This window comes from Myxine glutinosa, chromosome 1 (genome assembly GCF_964187855.1).
Source record: "Myxine glutinosa chromosome 1, kmMyxGlut1.1, whole genome shotgun sequence".
NCBI lineage: Eukaryota > Metazoa > Chordata > Myxini > Myxiniformes > Myxinidae > Myxine > Myxine glutinosa.
In genome coordinates this window covers 329,859,217-329,875,317 of record NC_136261.1, presented here as the reverse complement: position 1 = coordinate 329,875,317, position 16,101 = coordinate 329,859,217, and the positions used below count along the sequence as shown (strand labels likewise).

At 43.0% G+C, this 16,101-nt stretch overlaps 1 protein-coding gene across 1 annotated transcript in view; it reads left to right on the top strand.

Moving 5' to 3' along the window:
• Positions 1–16,101, top strand: part of LOC137412026 (neuron navigator 2) — a gene marked incomplete in the record, with an annotated part of 519,476 nt that overhangs the window by 428,353 nt on the left and 75,022 nt on the right.

Below are 16,101 nucleotides of genomic sequence, written 5' to 3'. Positions count from 1 at the left end.
AATGTCGAGGAGATAATGCTGAGAGCGAAGTTGTTGAGCTTCGGCTGTTTTTGGAAAGCTGTCTACATCCACGATGATGAATATATTGGTGCTCATTTCCAAAGTATACCTTCTTTGAAATTATTTTTGCTTCATCCCCTATTTTTTTGCAACATTGGCTTTGTCCTAAGCTGGAATCTGTTTCAATCACACACTTTTGGTATCCTAGTGTTCTGCCTGAAAGGCAGGCCCAATCCTGCTGAGGCAGTCTCTTGGCAAGTGTTATGATGGGTGGTTTGTCGCTGCCTTCCCACGCATCAACATTGTTGTTGCTCTTTAACGGCCACTATTATTCCACCTTGTGGGATCGGCCGGGGGGAAGCTTGGCCCAAGTCTTTCACGAACCGGCCTGGCCAGACCTGACATTCGCCTAGTTAGGGCAGGAATTTGGAATTTGGCCATGGTGCCAGCGATACTTGCTGGAATCCCAGGTATCTTTGTGAAGGACACCATATGGGATCTTTAATGTCCACCTATCCATGCTGGCAGACGGGACTCATGGTTTAACGTCCATCGGAGGGATGGCACACACATTGATGAATCACCCTGCCTGTGAAACACCGAACTGACTGTTTATAGCTCGGTTGGGATTTGAATCCAGACAAGACAGCTTCGAGGCAAGTGTGCGTACCTCTCGGCCATCCTGTCAGCCCCTTCCCAGGTATCAACATAGACATCTTAAATACAATCAACAGACTTAGTAGCGTTATGGTGAGAGCATCCACGGCGAGTTTGGAATGTTGGCGTTTCAAACCAAAAAAGTCTTACCATCTTACTATAATTCACCAAATGTCCGTCCGTCCGTTCGAAGGTACCGCAAAAACGGCTGAACCGATCGCAACGATATTTTGGGTGGGTAATCCTGGGACCCCCTGAAGTAAAATAGGCTATATTGTTTTTCCAATTTTTCCAAGTTTTCCAATTTTACAGTTTTTCCAAACACGATGGAATAATATTTACCGATATGAACAGTGGTGTGGCTTTTGTTGAAATTCTACAAATACTGTTTAGATTTTTATGAGAATTGCGAACCTGCGGCGAATGCGGACAGATGGACAGATGATGGCAATGCGCGGGTTTCATAATATCCCAATACAACTGTCATTAAATCGTAATGTTAAATCGTTAAACGTTAATCGTGTTAATCGTTTTGTTAAAGTATCAATTGATGATTGGAATTGAGTGAATACAATTACGATTTTGAATTCGTAATTGTGTTCACCCAACCGTACGGAACTTCACATCAGGATTTAAATATTTGTTTATGTCACGAATGTTGTTAAAAGTTTATTTTTTATATTAATGTTATTTAATTTGTGATTGGAGTTATGCTGTCTGGAATGAAAAAAGAGGTATCGAGTTCAAGTGAATGACGAAATGCCGTGATGGTTTCTACTTTCTAAGCATGAATTCATGGATCACCTTAAATGCAGATTCGCCATTGACTGGGTATGGAACACACATACCTAACGGCTACGTTTTTCATGGAAGTCCTTCACGAACTTGCTGTCCATGTCTGACGTGCGACTGAAGGTGCTACAGGAATGTGGAATTTATTGGTTTCATGCTTTAGCATTCGCCGTTTCTGCATTGTCTGTTTGCTTCTGGCCTCCCACCCATGCATAGCACGGGTACCTCACTCGTGGTGCTTAATACCAAAATCTATTTTAAATGGTGCACGCTACTTCCTTGCTTGATTCTCAGCATATGAAAGGATAGAGGACAGACAAACAACCATAGGTTGGCAATCATAGTGCAGGCTTTGATCGGCATCTTGGCCTCCTCTGGTGTTGAAGTTCCCTGCGAGGAACATCTATCTATAATTCCAGTAATCTCTGTGTGTGTGTGTGTGTGTGTGTGTCTGTGTGTGTGTGTGTTTGTCTGTGACCGCTGTTTCTCGACAACTACCGGTCCGATATACTTGAAACTTGCCAGGTATATTGCTGGGGACCCGAGGATGTGCCTTTTCAAGGTTTGAAATTAATCGGACAAGTAGTTACCGAGCTATGTCCAAAAAACGATTCAACCAATCAGAGAGCAGCGAGCTATCACGTGTGCCGAACGTGGCGAACAGACTCTGCCTCGGACGGCACATTTGAGAGCGTATTCATTTATTTCACGTTGGCAAACTATGTTGGCGTTAAACTATGTTTTAAAACTAATTAAAACTACTTTGCGATTCATCGTAACTGCGATTCGTAACTGCCGTTCGCTTTGGCTTTGCGAATGGACCAAACCATTTCATGTAAATAGAGGGGGGGGATTGTCACCGTACTCGCAAGCCGTTCGCTTTGGACCAAACCATTTCATGTAAATAGAGGGGGGGGATATAATTTTAGATATAGATATAGTACGGGCATGCCCTAGTATATTAAAATGTGAGTAGACTACTCCTCCCCCTTCCCCCTCCCCCCCCCCCTCCCCCCCACAGCCCCGACACACACACACACACACACACACACACACACACACACACACACACACATCAGAACAGAATAGGTGCTGAAACTTCTCAGATGAGAGGACAAGGTGGAGGAAAGTACTGCCAAAAAAAACAATTGGTAACAGCCATGTTAAATGTCAATACCTAAAAGTGTTGGCCGAAACGTCTCCCAGTCTAAACTTAAGGCCATGTGCCGGTCAATGAAGACTGCTCAACACATGACCTCCAAACATTATTTCTTTAATCTGCCTCTGTCCTAGCTGAGCCTTTTGCTCTACAAAGGTGAGGCCTATGGACAATCAAAAATGTGTGCATTAAGAGAGTACAACTATAGTGATGTATCAGCACCAGCACCTACATATGGTGAAGGAGAGAGCTTATCTGGGTGTAACTGGGGATCTTACAATTCATCATTTGTCACTGCTATTCAAACGCACAATCATTTGCAGTGGTTTTATATACTCATCGTGAAATATGTCACTGGTCACACTGGGCGGGCACTTTTGAAGTTAACGAAGCATACGATTCTTATTAAAATGAAATTAATGACGCACGATAAGTGAAGTCAGAAAAATGACATGATACTTCAACAGACCACCCATTCGTGAAGGAAACTTGTTTGCACCATTTGGTGAACTTGTTTTTTTTTTGTATACTGGGTTAAGGCTCATGGAAGAGCTAGAACACTGAATGGATCAGGATGCAACAGAGCAAAAGGAACAGCAGAGAGAGGGGGAAACACCAATAGCAGGGTTGAAGGACAAAATAGAGGGAGACTTGGACAAATAAATAGGTGTGGGGAGGAATGAGGGGTACGGAAGGACGCATGGGGTGGACAAGGTGGATGCAGAAGCAAACTTTCAGGAAGGAAAACTGGTAATTTGGAAGGTGTGTGTGGGGGTGGGGGAGACTGAGTGGAGAGTTATGGGGGGGGGGGGGAGGTAGAAGAGATCGTAGTTTTGGATGGGGGTGATCTCTGAGATGGTGGTGAACATATTTGTTCTTTATTCCTTTGCAGTAAAGTTGTCACTTCCCAGTTGAGCATTTTATACCTGGCAGAATGATATAGGGGTATGTGTGCTCACCTCTGAGCTGGCTTGCATGGATTTGAATGTCGACCCAGCTATAAACTGTCATCCTCGTGTTTTGCATCAATGTGTGTGCCATTCCCGAGATGGATGTTAAGCTGCGTGTCCCGTCTGCTCGCTTTGTTTTTTTTGGGAGACGTTAATTATCCCATGGCATCCTTCATGAAGAGTAGGTGAGTTTTCACCGACACCCTAAACAAATTCCAAATTCCTGGACGTTCAGTCGAGTATCCTGCATCGGAATGCTGACCCGTCCAAAATAGGGTCTGGCATAGAAATGCTTCAAAACCGATCCTGATTTGCTCTGAAAAGTGTCGGGCCCTTAATTAATTAATTAATTAGAGGGTTTTGTTCATTTAAGATTGCTGCTTTGTCTGCTTTTGTTTTCATGTTGTCTTAATGCCTGTAGTATTTGGAATTGCAGAAAATATCTGAAGACGAAAATGCTTGTCATGTTTACTTAAACAAATTTCAACACTGGCATTTTCTTGAATATGAAAATACTGACAGTATAGTTATTATACCTGTTACGGCCTGAAGCACACCAAGCCAAGCCTTCAATCACACCGGCTTTATTTATGGGTTATCACACTTAAAATCTATTCCTACACATAAAACAAAGAAGGGAGAAGAGAGGGAAAAACCAGAGTCGGCCAGCACGAGAGGGTAGGAGTAGGCAGGTCCAAGAGTAGGCCCCAAGGTAGGCCCCCAGTGCAAGCCCAGCGGTAGGCCCCAATGCCGGCCCAGCGGTAGGCCCCAATGCCGGCCCAGCAGTAGGCCCCAATGCAGGCCCAGCAGTCGGCCCCAATGCAGGCCCAGCAGTCGGCCCCAATGCAGGCCCAGCAGTCGGCCCCAATGCAGGCCCAGCAGTCGGCCCCAATGCAGGCCCAGCAGTCGGCCCCAGTGCAGGGCCAGCAGTCGGCCCCAGTGCAGGCCCAGCAGTCGGCCCCAATGCAGGCCCAGCAGTCGGCCCAATGCAGGCCCAGCAGTAGGCCCAGCGGTAGCAAGAGTTTAATTCAAGCCAACCGTCAGGTACAGCGGTGGCCGCAGGGGTGGATCCAGCACAAGGCAACCTTCAGGTACAGAGGTGGCCGCAGGGGTGGATCCAGCACAAGTCAACCTTCAGGTACCGAGGTGGCCGCAGGGATTGATCCAGCACAAGGCAACCTTCAGGTACAGAGGTGGCCGCAGGGGTGGATCCGGCACAAGCCAACCGTCAGGTACAGAGGTGGCCGCAGGGGTGGATCCGGCACAAGTCAACTTTCAGGTACCGAGGTGGCCGCAGGGGTTGATCCGGCACAACCTTCAGGTGGAGAGATTTCCGCTGAAAACTCTACAAGCACACGAAAAGGCACTCCTCCATGAGGCCTCTTCCAAAATGGCCACTCTCCCTCCTCTGAATCACCTTCCTGGCCCCTCCCCAGTCCCCTGCCCTACAGCCAATCATAGGCTTTATACACATGGACCAAACCACTTGGTATAACTCACGGGGGGGGGAGGAGGAAGAAGAAAAGAAAGGTCACAGACCGTAACAATACTGAAGCCATTGAGAGGAGAGAAAGCAAAAGCCCATCTTTGTCTGCTGTTTGTCATCAAATTGGTGGGATTGGAGGATACGGAAACAATATTTTCCAGCTTTAATTGAAAATCACAGCTCGAGATATGGACCATATGTGTATTTTGCACACGTGGGGAAAAGGGGGAGAGGGGTTCATAAGTTCACACATGGTGAACACAGGTGTGTGGGAGAAATGGATCGGGGCATATTCCATGTGTTTCGTCATGATTGTCCATGTAGGAGTATCAGCATATTTATTAAAAACTAGTGGAAGACCGTGGTAAAAATACCACAATATAAAAATAAAAAAAATGGAAGCCTTTTCTTCTTGGGCTGGGTGAAAGAGCTAGCTCAAAAATGGGAGGTTGGATATTTATTAACGTTAAGAAAAAAATTTTGGGAGCGATCGAGGCAGCAATCTGTTGCCTATACACCACCCGGGTTCAATTTTTCTGTCTGATTGAAAAGGTTTTTATTTTCCCATATGTTTGGATTAATTTGAAGCAACATTTACTTCATAACTTTTTTGCTTTCCGTGGAACGTTTCTGTGTTTCAGGGTGCGACAGACATACAGACAGCATTAGCTTAATACATGTACATACATATTCTCGTCTGGGATGTATGTGGCAAGGTGATTACGTGATTACCTTGGCTTGGCAAATTACCTTGGCTACAAACAAAAAGAGGTAACATCGACATGGTAAAAGTTGATGTTAACAACTTTACCATATTCAAAGAGTCCTCTTATTTCATACCCATACCTATTTATTTTGTGGTATATATTGAGTTTTCCTGCTGTATTTTCCTTAAACATCCACTTTTTTCTGCCCTATCGTTTTCTTCCCTAAATTTTTTTTCACTAATCCATCAAATATGTAACATGAATTTATATTGTTCAAATGTTACAAAATGAAACCATAATGGATATTGCTATGGAAATCAATCCATGATCCAGAATTGGATCGCTACTATGCGATAGCTTTTGTACCTGCCATTCAACTCATGTCCTAAAGAAGAGAAGAAAAAGGTAGAAGACACTCAACATGGCAAAATCATGTCCTAGATTTTCTTGGATGCAGTCAATGGAATCCTGCTAATGGACTATTTGCCTCACCAAACAGGTCGGTGGGCTCTCTATCTTCAACCAACTCCTTTCTGGCCTTGCACCCTCTGCTCCTTCCATGTTTTGCCCCCCCCTACCCCCTCCTCCAGGTTTATGCTGTGCGCATGTGTTCCACCATCAACCTCCTTTTGGTGAAACTCCAAAAATCCATAATCACTGCTCACCTCCCCTCATTTGTTCCTCTTTTTTCCCCCCACCTGTGGGACCAAATTCCACGTCCTCTTCAAGCTATTTTCCCTCTTGGCCTTCAAGACAGCTGTTCACCACCATCTCAGATCAGCTCTCATCCCAAACCATGATCTTTTCTAACCCCGTTAAATCCCCCCCCCTCCCTCCCACCGCCATCCCAAGCTCACCTCCTCCCAAATTTCCAGTTTTTCCTTCCTGACAGTTTGCGTTTTCAGCTATATGAAACGGACATGAATATCAGCGTTTCAAACATGAAACTATCCATCTTGTCCACCCCATGTGTCCTCCTGTACCCCTTGGTCCTCCACATTTCCCTTATTTATCCAAGTCTCTCTCTATTTTGACCTCCAACCCTGCCTTTTTCCCCCTTATCCCACTCCCCCCCCACACCTTTTTCTCCTGTTGCTTTTGTTTTTTTGCATCCAGATCCATGCAGTGTTCAAGCTCTTCCATGAGTCTTGACTGTATACAAAATAAAAATCACTGTGGAATATCATTCCAGCCTCATGCAAAAATTGAGGCAGGGCATTGAGGAGATGCAACGAGAGGTATTTACCGAAGACGTACTCCTCATTCAGGCCAATGCACCTGTGTGCAAGGCCTCTATATTGTGCAGCCTGACATTCCTGACTGGCTTTGAAATGCTTCTCCCTGTGCAACCAAATAGTGACTATTATCGGTTTGGACATTTGAGGTCCCACCGGCATGCCTGCCGACAAGAAGGAAATGACTGGAGAAACCGAAACATAGTCCAGAGAGCAATCTGAAAACTTTTATTTTACTGGCATAGACAGTTTTCATGACAAATGGAGCAAAATGCTTTGAAAGTAAAGGGACGCTATCATGAAAATGACAAAGCTCCACTTCTAGAAATGTTGTAAGTATCTCATTTGTTGAGCAGTTTCAATTATCCCCACATATATCCCATCTTTTTGTGACAGTAGCTATACTACTATCAAACATGACTTCAATTTTGGCCTAAACAATGCAGAAATCAAGAAAATGACCAAAAATCAGGACCTCAAAAATGAGGTCAAGAGATCTTGGAAGCTGAAGAGCATCGAAATTGTACCAGTGATAATTGGAGCAACAGGAATGATGAAGAACCCGCTTATTTGATTTTTTTTTTTTTTTTTTTTTTTGAGATGTAGGACATGAGCTTCACATGAGCTATGTGAAGCCGTGTAACGCACTCAGCATCATTGTGGGATTTTGCACCTATACGTATACTCGTATAGTTGCAAAAGACATTACTCTCCATCTAACCTGCAATTCCTCCACAGTGCGTTCCATGGCTTCTCCCGATAGTATGCTATTTTACATGTTGCCGCACCACGGCCTGTAGCAGGCTGCTTCCTCTAGGTGGGAAATCGACTCTTTGAAGCTGTTTTCATAATGCCGAAGCAATTTCAGGAGGATGGGAGGAGGAGCGATTCAACCAGCTCAAGTGATCCTGCCTGTGCTTGTTTAACTTGTTATTGCAATAAAAGCATGTTGCGTTCATCTCTTGGCTTTAGTCCTATTGCACTTTACACAAATATTTGTGCTTTAGATTTATTGGAATGAGGGAGCTGCTGCTGTGTGATTATTAGCAGGAGGTGATACGGACGGCATTGGGGGAGTTAAAGATATTTTGAGTCGAAAAGCAAAAGCAAGGGCTAAGAAAGCAAAAGAGAAAATTTGGAGGAAAGGCCTGGGGGGGTGTGAGGGTGGTGGGTGTTGCGAAGACAGTTGGTGAAAATCCGAACTCATCGTGCGTGTCATGCAATGACTGCAGCGGGATGCGTTGGGGAGAAATGATGCTCACGGGAAAGCGAGAATAGCGACAGATGATTGTCATCTTGCAGGTGTGGAGAGTATTCCATACTGAATGGCTGTTTGATTCAATTGCAGGGAGTGTTAGTGCAACCGTGCCTGTGCATGAGAGGGAGCAAAAGGTTTCCTTTGTTTTCCTCATCCTGGAATTTAAGAAGATGCACAGTGGGCATGGATTATAAAGTCGCTCGGCATGTTTCCTTCGCTCAAATTTGGCGGCAAACATGAGTAATATAACTGGAATAGAGAACCGTTTGCTCTTTGGGAAGGGTGGCGCACAGCCACATGCTCCGATCATTGTGGAATACATCTTTCTGCGCAGCTTTTAAAGCAAAGCTCCTGAGAGTCTGAGCTGCTCTCGCATGATGTCCAGAAGTAATGCAAATGGTCTGCCGTGGCACTCCTTGAATTATTACCCTCCCGCTTGCCATGAGGCATCGTGCCATCAGCTCATAGCAGAAGCCACCTCGGCATGCCGCGTCCTTCATATTGCCACCTTTCAGGATGGGAACCGCGATGCCAAACCGACACACCAGGTAGGGGAGGCTCTCAAACTGATGTATTATTTAATTCCAATGGTGTGCTAACTGCATGAGCTATGTTTGTTTTTAATTACTTTTTACCTTGTTTTTTAACTTGTCATGTGGTCTTCAGGTCAATAATAGAGAAGTCCAAAACTTATACTTTTCAGGTCTCTTATTATGTGTTCTTCAGGCAGATGTACTCAAACCCGGCAAACATGAAACCTGGCAAAGTGAATTTCATCAGCAATGTGAAGCATGAAAAATGTTTTGTTTTCATTTTTCATCTTGACTTTCTGAACAAATATAAATGAGGTGTTTGTAATGTGTATTTCAGCATTTATAACAACCACATCAGCAGAGCATTGCCCAGTGCCTGTAAAGATGAATTTATGCTTGCTCCTGCGGATGATGGCATATATGGCTGGTTATGTGGTGGCTGAAAAATCATTAAACTATATGAAGGTCAGCGCAAGTGCATTTATCAGGGCAAAAGTCGTCTCATGCCGCGTTTTCAATCAGGTAGTTGATGAATATGTTGTAAATTGACATTACGGCAGCTTTTTAGCTTTTGAATTATGTTATAGTACTTCGTACAACTGACGTGTCCCTACTGTGTTGATTTTCTAGTATTGAGGAGGTGTATCCGAGGGATAGTATGAGATTAAGTTTAAAAAAAAAAAGCAAGAATCTCCACTTAAACAATTTGATAAATAAGTTAATTGATGCTTATGTTGAAGTGCAATATATACTGTGTGTGTTGTTGGTTGTTATCTTCATTTGCGTATTTCAGGAGGTGGAACGGAGTCCTCTCAGGATCCAAAGTATCCACCTCTTCTTCGGTAAGGGTTCACGGTTCATGGACCAAGCTGTTCAACTTTTTCAGAGTTTTGTTCCAAGGGATATTTTCAGGATCGTCACCGAATCCCGGATTGCCTCCATTTGTAGTTCGTTTGTGGTAATATTTCCGGGGATGGTTTTCAAAATCTCAGTGAGGTTCTTCTTCATCATTCCTGTTGCTCCAATTATCACTGGTCAATTTTGATACTTTCAGCTTCCAAGATCTCTTGACCTCATTTTTGAGGTCCTGGTATTTGATCATTTTTTGGATTTCTGCGTTGTTTAGACCAAAATCGCTGGGTACTGATATCTCAATCATCAATGCTGTTTTTTCCTTTTTGTTCCGGAGTACAATATCCGGATGCAAAGCTTTGTTTTCTATGTTCACGCTCGATGGAATCATCAGGTCTTACGTGAGCATGACGCCCTCATTTTCAATGATTGCCCTTGGTTCGTGTTTCCATGAGTTTTCTGGTACTAACCACCTTTAGAGGCCATTTTTCCCCACAGAGCAGGGGTTGGCCTTTTTTGGGGCACCATGGTCCCCTTTTTTTTGAAGCAATGTTTTATGGCCGGATGCCCTTCCTGCCGTCAACCCTGTTAGTCGCCTCTTGCGACACACAGGGAATTACCAGCAAACTCAATTTGCCGACCTCCGAAGGATGACAGGCTGAGTCAACCCCCCTGGCGTTAATTCAGCGATCGACCGGGATTCGAACCCAGGATCCTTGGATCCCAAGCCGGCACCCTAACCGCTAAGCCAACACCAAGCTAGATTTCTGGTACTGAGATATTTAAATTTTTGAAGATATGCCAATGAATCACTTTACCTACTTTGTTGTGCCGTTGTGTGTACAGTTGTTCTGATAATAGTTTTTTGCATCCCGAGAGCAGGTGGCTCATACTTTCTGTTTCTGTCTTGCAGAATCTACACTTGTCCGTCTTGCTCAGCACCGCCATGTGTGTGTGTGTGCATGTGTGTGTGTGTACATACACCAGACTCAGTGATGTAGTTGTTAGAGCATCTGCTCTGAGTCTGGAACGTCTGTGGTTCAAACCCCAGCTGAGTCACACCAAAGACTTTTAAATTAGTACATGCTGCTTCCTTGCTCGGTGCCCAGCATTTAATAGGACATGGCACAGACGAGCAAAGCTGGGACGGGTCTGGCAAACTCCATATCACATGCACAAAGGGGTGTCATTAATGGGGGCCAAAGAGGAGAGAAAGCCAAACAAATATTGGAAGGACAAGCATGGAATTAGTTTGAAGGGGATTGTGTTTCAAGAGTATGAAGTTCGAGGTCATTCGTTTTTCATTATTTGGTGTTATTTTTTTTTTTTTGCTTTTGTTTCAACGATCATCAGCAGATTGTCCTTCAAATAAGAAAATAATGTACAGCATTTTCAAATTATGTTGAAAGTAAGCTTAATTGATATGGCAATAGTTTTCTGTTCAATATTTGCTACAATAGCTTATCTTGCCTTGGGGTACATGACAACAGAGACTTCGATACTTGAGGTGCAAAGATGTTGCTAAGGAAAAAGTGGCACCGAATGTTAGTTCGCTTGACTTGGTTCTGTGGAATACTGACGACTCCCAGCCTTTGCTGCCAGACAGAGAAGGCCACGTACTGATCTCATTACAATGCCATGACTTCATTTTGGGATTATTCATTCGTCTTTATTTTCATAATTATGTCTTCACACTGTCACAAGCTCGGTGGTTTTACTCTACTGTAGGCATGATGGACCCTGGCTCAATGCAACTGACAGTTATCCAAAGTATTAGCCGAGAGGGTACAATGGCTAAGATGGTCAGCCTTTATGTGCAAGGCGAGCGGTTGGCAGGATTCAATAGAACAACGGTCGAGCCAATTCTACAGTACAGAAGATATAAAGTCTGGGTTTATTGTTTTAATAATTAGGCCAAGTAAAATATTTTACAGTATTAGTTTCTTGTCTGGCCTTTTCAAAAAAAGGAGGAGCGGGCAAATTACTATTTGATATTTTCCAGATTTTTGATATTTTTTCCAAGATGACCGCCACATAGTGCAGTCAAGAGACCAAAGACTCTTACTATCATATTACCAACACCCATCCCATACAGGCATACACCATTACAAATTATTGTGGTTATATACCCAATACTGCCAGCATTACAGATGGATACACAAATGAAGATCATTTAAAGACCTAGGTCTACTGTACTTCATCAGTAGCTCAATTAAAGCTACTGAGAAAGTTTGTTCTTGAGATTGTTAATTCTCATGTTATCGCTCGAGCTTCTTGGCTGGCTACCTTAAATGCACACGTTATGCACATGACATCTCTCGAAAATGGCATTTGCTGAGCGCACGGTGTGGCGTGACCAAGCGTACTTGCAGACGGGATCAATTTCAATTGCATGAGCGCTCGCTACACCTATAGGGACCACAAAATAATTATTGGTCTGGGTTCCAGACTCCTGTGACAAACATTTTTTTAGCTGCGACGAGCAGCTCGATGAGAGGACCGCGTTGTTGTTCTTGTTGTTGGGGTGCCTTTTTGAATAGCGCATGCGCATACACTCAGACGTGCGTTGGTATGAGGTAAGAACATATTGCAACGGATATCCTCATGATTCTACACGTCGCAGCTGGTGACCACACTGTGGTCATTTTTCTCTTGTTGAATAGCGCATGCACATACACTCGGACGTGCGTTGGTATGAGGTAAGAACATCGCGGACGAAAATCGTGATTTGTTTGAAGAAACCAGAATAAATTTAGCAACAAAGACAACATGAATGTTTTCATATAAATCTCGTTTCACAGAACTTGACACAAACTAGGTGTAATTATTGAATACCGCATGTGCATACACTCGGACTTCCCCTACCGACCAAGCCCGTTTCAAATTATCCCTCTGCCACCCAGAATTAACATTAATAAATAACATTAATGAATTAACATTAACATTAACAAAAATAACATTCACGTCCATACATTATATGTAATCAGTTGATGAAGCATGTTGCGTCGCAAAACAAAGGACAAGACCAGAACTGAAAGACAAAAAGACGCGAGTGCATGCGTATAATTTAATGACTGGTCGAATTTGGTAGCGCATATTGCAACGGATATCCTCATGATTCTACACATCGCAACTGGTGACCACACTGTGGTCATTTTTCTCTTGTTTTTTAATATCTGGACATAAAATAGTGAATATCAAAAGAAAAGAGGCGGTCATCAAAAAGGGAAGCAGTCGGAGAGGAGAAACTAATAATTTATTTTACTTGGCCTGGTATAGACTATGGCAAGATATTTACATACCAACGGTTTGTTTGACATTTAAGGCAAGTTTTGTGGAATTTGAATGCATAGCAAAGAGTCATCCAAGTACTGATATGACAAAAATGTGAATACGTTAATCAGATGGGAATTCCAAATCCAGCTCAGGCAATTGCAGTACTGACCTTTAAACCTGCTGATAATGCCAGGGTATGTATGGTACCAGCTAACTTGCACACCATTGACATTCTTTCACCCAGTAGTTAATGCATGGATGGTCCCATTTCAAAGATAGTAGCAGCAGAAACAGTGGAGTGGTTTAAACTGGAATTTTCTTAGAGGGATACATGGATATTGACAGGACAGTGAGGTCGCTCGTGCATGGATGGGTGAATCCGTGATTGTGTGCATGTGTAGTGATTGTGATGTCATTGAGAGGGTTTAATCATGGTGAATGTGTCGTCGGTGTTTGTTCATTCATCACCCTAACAAACCCTCCACCCCCAGTGAAATTAAGTTGATAAACTGGTAGGTTGAATTGTTGTGGTGGTGATGAAGTGCATGCGTGATTGAGGGGCCAATGCCTCCCCCATGTCCAAGTTCCTTGTCTATCATCCTTGTTTATAATTTACATTTGCAATTCAAGCATCTACAATATATAATCATCTCAGGATCATGCCATGCATCTACTGCAGATCAAAACTGTCTTCCCCTAACTTAGTTTTACATTGTTGGAGAATAAGTGTGTGGAAGTCACCTCAAATTAAAACCACTGAATATGGTGGGTGAGGCAAATGTTTGCATTCCCACAACGACCCAGTTTTGAAAAATGCTAATGTTGTTGGACACATTTTTTAAAATATGAAGCACCTTTATGGTGGGGATGTATTTGTGTGTTGTACTTATTTGTTTACATTACAAGTCATAATGAATAAGCAAGAAAGACCCCACTATGGTCTGACCTGCAACAATATCCGGTAAAGGGCCGATTGGAAAACGTACAGTGCATTCAGAAAGTATTCAGACCCCTTCACTTTTTTCACATTTTGTTATGTTGCAGCCTTATGCTGAAATCGTTTAAATTCATTTTTTCCCTCATCAATCTACACTCAATACCCCATAATAACAAAGAGAAAACAGGATTTTAGAAAGTTTTGCAAATTTATTAAAAGGAAAAAACTGAAATATCACATTTACATACAGTCACATGAAAAAGTAAGTACACTCCATGTAAAGTTTTGGCTTTTTCAACGTATTTCAACATACAGCTATTTGATCTTCATTTCAACAATATTGAGAGATAAAGGTGATATAATAAAACAAATATCATGAAACATATACATTTTGTAGTCCATTGTATAATTTAAATAAACATAAATGCAAATTTCGCATGTGGAAAAAGTAAGTACACCCCTACATTTATCACTACTTCGAATGCCTAAAATTAGAATCAAGTGCAACAGCTCAGGTGCAAATGATTAGAACGTCATCAGAGAGGATCTTGGAGGAACCTGTCTTATTTAAATCTCAGACATTTAGTTTGTTTGCTATGTTGTTGAAGTGTGCGGCGTCACCATGCCTAGATCAAAAGAGCTCTCTGAGGCCTTCAGAAAGAAGGTTATAGATGCCTACGAGTCTGGGGAGGGATTTAAAAAGATCTACAAACAATTTGAAATCAATCATTCGACTGTCCGGAAGATCATCTACAAGTGGAGAAGATTCCAAACAACTGCCAACTTGTTCAGGCCAGGCCACCCCAGCAAGTTCAGGCCGAGAGCAGACCGCAAGATGCTGAAAGAAGTGTCTAAGAACCCCAGAATGTCATCACGGGACCTACAGGTAGCTCTTGCCACTGTTGATGTCAAAGTGCACGAGTCTACCATTAGAAAGACGCTGCACAAATTTGATCTACATGGGAGGTGTGCCAGGAGGAAACCTTTGCTGTCCAGAAAGAGCATCAGGGCAAGACTAAAGTTTGCCAATGAACACCTAGGCAAAGACCAGCAATTCTGGAACAATGTGCTCTGGACAGATGAGTCAAAGGTGGAGCTATTTGGCCACAGTACCAGAAGACATGTTTGGCGAAAACCAAAGACAGCATTTGACCACAATAACCTGATACCAACTGTAAAGCATGGTGGTGGAAATATTATGGTTTGGGGCAGCTTTGCTGCATCAGGGCCTGGGCAGCTCACCATCATATAATCCACTATGAATTCTTCATTGTACCAGAGGGTGCTTGAGGATAATGTGAGGCCATCTGTCAGAAAGTTGAAGCTCAACCGAAGGTGGACCTTGCAACATGACAATTACCCTAAACATACCAGTAAATCCACCAAGGAATGGCTGAAAAGAAAGAAATGGAGGGTTCTGGAATGGCCAAGTCAAAGCCCGGATCGAAATCCCATCGAGATGTTGTGGGGGGGATTCGAAACGAGCTGTGCATGTAATAAACCCCTCAAACATCGCACAGCTGAAATAATTCTGCATGGAGGAGTGGGCAAAAATTTCTCCCAGTCGATGTCAGAGACTGGTAGACTGTTATAAGGAACGCCTACTTGAGGTTGTTTCTGCCAAAGGGGGCAATACCACCTATTAGAGCCACGGGTGTACTTACTTTTTCCACATGCGAAATTTGCATTTATGTTTATTTAAATTATACAATGGACTACAAAATGTAAATATTTCATGATATTTGTTATATTATATCACCTTTATCTATCAATATTGTTGAAATGAAGATCAAATAGCTGTGTGTTGTAATATGTTGAAAAAGTCAAAACTTTACATGGGGTGTACTTACTTTTTCACGTGACTGTAAGTATTCATACCCTTTGCTATGACACTTTAAATTTAGCTCAAGTGCCTCCCATTTCTCTTGATCATCTTTGAGATGTTTCTACACCTTGACTGAAGTCCACCTGTGGTAAATTCAATTGATTGGACATGATTTGGAAAGGCACACACCTGTCTATATAAGGTCTCACAGCTGACAATGCATATCAGAGCAAAAACCAAGCCATGAGGTCAAAGGAACTGCCTGCAGAGCTCAGAGACAGGATTGTGTCGAGGCACAGATCTGCGGAAGCATGCAAAAATATTTCTACTGCATTGAAGGTTCCCAAGAGCACAGTGGCCTCCATAATTCTTAAATGGAAGAAGTTTGGAACAACCAGGACTCTTCCTAGACCTGGCCGCTCGGCCAAACTGAG